General features: G+C 40.4%; 1 protein-coding gene and 1 pseudogene across 4 annotated transcripts in view; both read left to right on the top strand.

The window, feature by feature from the left end:
• The window catches only part of MICU1 (mitochondrial calcium uptake 1), a 216148-nt gene that overhangs the window by 62613 nt on the left and 147660 nt on the right, over positions 1-5875 (top strand). The gene's annotated exons all lie outside the window — the stretch shown is intronic.
• On the top strand, positions 871-1242 carry LOC109372422 (cytochrome c oxidase subunit NDUFA4 pseudogene; annotated as a pseudogene).

The following is a 5875-nucleotide window of genomic DNA, read 5'->3' as shown; positions in this document are numbered from 1 at the left end:
GTAGAGGGCAGTGTCACTGGCCCTCATATGTGGGATCCGAACCGGGGCCCTCTGGCGTCCCAAGCCAGCTCTTAACCATCGCACCACTCGGCCGGCCCATTACCTATTTCGTTTTGATGATATCTTTTACTCTACTGGTAACAGAACACAGGCCTTTTCACCAATAAGGTTTCCTACTATTGGGATTTTACTGATACTTATTCTCAGTGAAATTCAGCATGTTTCTCTGTGCTCTGTGTTACCTGAATATTAGCAACTGGATTCTGAGGCTTGATCAGACTCAGATTTGATCATTGTGGCAAGACTGTAGGTGGTACTATGTTCTTTTATCAGGAGGCACCTAATGTCTAGTTGCTTTTCTTTCTGTGATGTTCATTGGCTATATTTGTTAATTCATTGGAGTTGCAAAACGGTGATATTCTGATTTTTGTCATATCTTTTACATTTATTAATTGGAATACTTTATAAAGAGACACTTTCCCTTATCTATTATTTGGTTGCAACTACTGTTTGGCTACTCTTTAGTGCAGTTAGGAAATATAATGCCTGAATTTTTTTTCATTTGTTTCTTTTCTTCTCCTCCTCCTCCTATTCCTTCTTTTAAAATTTTATTAAATTTCTTGAGGTGACAGTACCTGAATTTTGATCCAATTAAAGTCTAGTAGTTTTATTGAAGACAACTGTGTTAACATCATGATGCTAAGGAATGTTTTAAGTAAATGATTGAATGTAACTTTATAATTCCTTTAGTAAATTCTTTCTCCAGGCTAAACAATCCAGAATCCTTCAACAGTTTCTATACATCTTAGCTTCCAAGCCTTTGTTATCTTGGATGCTGTGTTCTGAACCCTTTATATAATAATTTGTTAGACCCCGAGACCACTGCCAAACCATGCTGCGCCAAATCCTCGGCCAGGCCAAGAAGCACCTGAGCTTGATCCCCCTCTTTGTGTTTATTGGAGCTGGAGGTACTGGAGCAGCACTGTATGTTATGCGCCTGGCATTGTTCAATCCAGTTGTTTGTTGGGATAAAAAGAATAACCCAGAACCCTGGAACAAACTGGGTCCTAATGAGCAATACAAGTTCTACTCAGTGAATGTAGATTACAGCAAACTGAAGAAAGAAGGTCCAGACTTCTAAATGAAATGTTTCTATAAAGCTGCTTAGAATGAAGGTCTTCCAGAAACCATCCACACAATTTTCCACTTAACCAGAAATATTCTCCCTCCTAATGCACGAAATCATGTTGGTGTGTTATGTTGAGGTCACACTGATTAATAAATATCTGAAACTTGAAAAAAATAATAATAATTTGTTAGTGTTCTTTTAAATATGACCACTTAAAAGGAGGTAGCTCCATATTAATTGATATGGAATGATCCCCAAGATACATTCTAAGTGAGAAAAAAGCAAAATATGTACTATACTGTATGTCTGTACTAAACTCTACTAATGTGGGAATGCAAAGTGTATTACTTTCCTTGATCTATTGTTTCAAACTAACACTAATTAATAATGTTAAACAGCATAATTTAGTGGCTCTTATAACAACCGCAGAATCTGATTTTCAGTCTGAAAATCATTGACTTAAGTTATCTTTCTACCTTTGTCTTGTATATGATTGAGTTAACTTTTTAGTTCACAAAGCCATCTTTAGCAGTAGCTACAGCTTATATCCTAAATGTAACAAACTGATTTTTTATTGTTATTCAGAAGAATAAGCATGCAGATAGCCTAAAGAAAGTCATTTCTGGGCCGTCCAAGTGGCACATTGGTTAAGAGTTGGCTTGGAACGCCAGCTCTGAGCAGCAGGGCCCCGGTTCGGATCCCACATGAGGGCCAGTGATGCTACGCCCTCTATAGCTAAGATAGTGAACAACAGCTCAACCTGGAGCTGGGCTGTCATGAGTTGCCGGCGACGGTATAGGCTGCAGTGGAGCTGCAGTGGGCTCCCGTAAGCTATTGTGAGTGGCTGGCAGCCAGTGTGAGCTGCCAAGAGCCACCGTGAGCCGCCGTCCAGTGGCCGGTGACCGATCTGCCTCACCCAGGAAGAGTGCAATGATAACACCAACATGGGCCAGTGAAGCAACATCCTTCACAACTAGACTGAAGAACAAAACAACAGCAACCTGTCTGTTCCCCTTCCCCAATTCCCCAACGCTGTTCCCCTCCCCCAATTCCCCAATAAAGTCTTTAAAAAACCAAAAAAAGTCGTTTTTTCTGTAGCCAGTATTACCCAGCAGATAGTTGTAGTATAATATAAAATGCCTTTGATTTAAGATGTGTAGCTAAGTCTCAAGGCTGCTGAGGGGTTGAAAAGCTCCCTAGTGTGTTTGCCCCATGCCAAATCTTTTGATAAAATCTCCTCTGAAATCAGTACTCAGATTTTAATGCAAATTAGCATTAGAAAGATTCCTGTCATGTACAATTACAAATTAGTCCTTCCCTAATTGCTGAAAGCACATCTAGTAGTGGAATTAGACTACTGTCAAACAGCTGCTGTCACTGACCTCAAAGTGACCAGCTAGCTAGGACTGAACAGTTACAGTAATAGCTGTGTTAATATTGGCAAATTAAACACTTTAATAATGTTTTCCTTAACATTAATAAATTACTTTATAGACATTGAACTGATAGGTTTTTAGGTAGCATTGCCTTGATACATTTTCTAATCAGTTATATATGATACTATTTATTGTTGAGTATCTCACCATATAAAATTTAGGTATGAGAGAAATCTCTTCACCAAAATATTATGTAGTTGGTGTTTTGGTGAAAAAGATTTCTCTCATACCTGAATTTTTAAAAGAATATTATGCAGAAGGTATAGAGTTTTGTGTATTCCATGCACATCATGGAGGCTTGGGTCCCAGATAAGAAAATGTACTTTCAGGCTGGCAGCTGACATGAGCTGCCGTGAGCAGCCGTCCAGTGGCTGGCAACCGACTGCCTCACCCAGGAAGAGCACAATGATAATACCAACATGGGCCAGTGAAGTGACATCCTCCACAACTAGACTGAAGAACTAAAGGGCAGCAACTTGTCTGTTCCCCTTCCCCAATGCAGTTCCCCTCCCCCAATTCCCCAATAAAATCTTAAAAAAAAAAAAAANCAGGGGCTGCAGCCTATGTCGTTGCCAGCCACTCACAGCAGCCCAGCTCCAGGTCGAGCTGTTGTTCACCATCTTAGCTGTAGAGGGCGCAGCCTCATTGGCCCATGTGGGAACCTAACCGGCAGCCCTGATGCTCAGAGCTCGTGCTCCCAAGCCAACTCTTAACCAACTGAGCTACTCGGCCAGCCCTCATTTTATCTTTTGATACACAGTTGTTGTTTTTTTAATTTTATGAAGTCCATGTCATCTTTTTTTTCTCCTTTATTGCTTGTGCCTTTGGTGTGATACCCAAGAAATTTTTTTCCATGGGGTAGTTTTCTGGTCTATGAATTGGGAGGGGCCTGTTTTCCCCCAGGCACATATATTGGGGGTGAACTGGGGATTCTCCCACCCAGGTTTTTCTGGACCCTGTGTGGAGTCTTCTGGGCTTTCCTAGAGCTCAGGAAACAGAGACTGTAGCCTGACTTAGACGTCCCTTCACACGGCCTGGGCCAGCAGAGAAAGTTGAAGAAAGATGAGGGACAGGTGAGGTGCCCTACAAGCAGACCTGGGGTGAAACCAGATCAGGACCCTCAGGATGGAAATTCGAGTCCTGGGAACCCCAGCTGCGAGTAGGAGCAGGGGCCACAAAATGTTCTGAGCAGGCGATACAAGCCCAACAGTGTCACACAGCCCTAGGGGAGGGTGTCTGAGTATGAGGTGGGAGTGGGGAGGGGTTTCAGCCAGCCTGTGGACGGTGCGAGTCCGGGTAGTGCTGGCTGCCTGACCCATCTACCCGACACCTCATGGCCAACAGCACCACTAGGCCCATAGCCCCAGCCGCTGGTACCACTGTGGGAACCCAGCACATGCCTCTCAGCCTGAGTTCCTGAAGGACCTTGTGACTTCCTGCCAACATGGAACATGCACTCTACATGAGTGATAAATATACTTTTATATGAGCGATTGCATTTCGGGGCCTATTTGTAATCACATTTTAACCTATCCTAATAGACTAATAGCTTGTTTTAACAGAGTGGTCAAGCATCAAGGTGATTAGACCACAGATATTTTTTTCGTCATGAGCAAAATATATAGGAGAAAAAACTTCCATAAATATGTCTTTACTCAAAAGACACTAACAAGAAAAAACACGTTCTTTATGTTGGGACTTATCTTGAGTAACATTTAAGAATGTCAGTTTAGGAAATCTTATTATGTGTTATTTTGCTTCCAGAAATTGATTTGCATTTTATTTGATGAAACTAGTATCATAGAACTTGGAATTGGCAGAACTTTAAGAGCTCATCCTATGATAGATAATCATTACTTTGAAGGGCCAAAATTCATTAGACAAAAAAAAGAGAGGGAATTACTAACATGGAGGACAACTGTTGGGGTACAGATTGAGTGTTATAAATCACATTTTGACAGAAAATGTGCCAACCATATAATTTATTTACACCATCTTTCTGCCTGCTACCTTTTCCAAAGTCTGAGTGCAGTCTGCATTCAAGCCTATGTATTATTTCTGACATCAGGGTTCACAGGGATTCACTGTCACTTGCATTCACTTGGCCTTAAGATACTACTATAGCCTTGATTTTCCTTAGGCGTTAAACCGTAGAGCTGGTGTTAGGACCAGGGCAGATCTATCCCTTTTAACACTAGAAAAAGCTCCTTCTTCCCCCACCCTCCAACCCATTTGTGTAGACCAACTGAATCAAACAATGAAACATTGTTTTTGAATCGGAGGCTTGTGCATACGACACAGTGGACTAAAAAGCAAGTAGAGGCACCAGCTGCTCATCGTATCTCTCACCCGTGGTTAGAGATGCACCTGTGAGGGGATGTCACTGGCAATGGGAGCAGTGTTAGTCACTCCTCGTGGACCATGTATTAACTGCTTCTGGACCCACAAATCAGTAGCTCATTCAACGAAGAAGCCAAGGAGTAGAGTCTTAAAACACCATTTGATTAAGCGAGATATTCATCACAATTACTACAACTCGCTGGTACTGTTATCCTTTTTATATTCTTTTCCCTTGTTTCTCTGGAAAATGGAGGAGGAGTGTCATTTATTATTGGTTCATGTTACTTAAAGTTGTCAAATTACAGTCAGAAGATATTTACCAGTATTTTATCCTTCCTCAGACTCAAGTCTGAAGGAGGGACTTACTTTTTATTGATTCATCTGCTTTTTGTTTCTTTGTTTTATGAAGTAAAGTTAAGTAGCAATAAACTAAAAGATGACAGAATTTGTTAAATACAAGGTTTTAGTTGTTTTATGATTCTCACATCCCCTAGTTCTTTGATGAGATCATCATAATGATGACGTTAACTTGCTTATTCATCTTTTATTTGAGTACTTTCTATGCTGGGAACTGTATCTCCTTTTGGAATACTTTACCATTAGAGGTTCCTTATTGGGCCAAAATCTTATCTGTAACTTTTATCCATGAGTCTAGTTCTGCTATTCAACACTATGTAACATCTGAATTTTTAAAAATTATTGTTTTACTGTAAACTAATACACAGATATAGAAATCTAATAAATTGATTTTCATAATCATTTCCTTTTATTCTTTATAGTTTTATTACCCAAATGTGCATCCCTAGATATAGAGTTTAATCTTACCTATTTTACTGTTTTTTTTATAAATTTCTTTTTCTTTTTTTAAGGTTTTTATTGGGGAATTAGGGGATGGGAACAGCACTGGAGAATTGGGGGAAGGGGAACAGACAAGTTGCTGTCGTTTTGTTCTTCAGTCTAGTTGTGGAGG

This window comes from Hipposideros armiger, unplaced genomic scaffold (genome assembly GCF_001890085.2).
Source record: "Hipposideros armiger isolate ML-2016 unplaced genomic scaffold, ASM189008v1 scaffold_15, whole genome shotgun sequence".
In the NCBI taxonomy this organism is placed as follows: domain Eukaryota; kingdom Metazoa; phylum Chordata; class Mammalia; order Chiroptera; family Hipposideridae; genus Hipposideros; species Hipposideros armiger.
The sequence above is the reverse complement of the archived record's forward strand: the minus strand, read 5'-3'. Positions and strand labels throughout refer to the sequence as shown.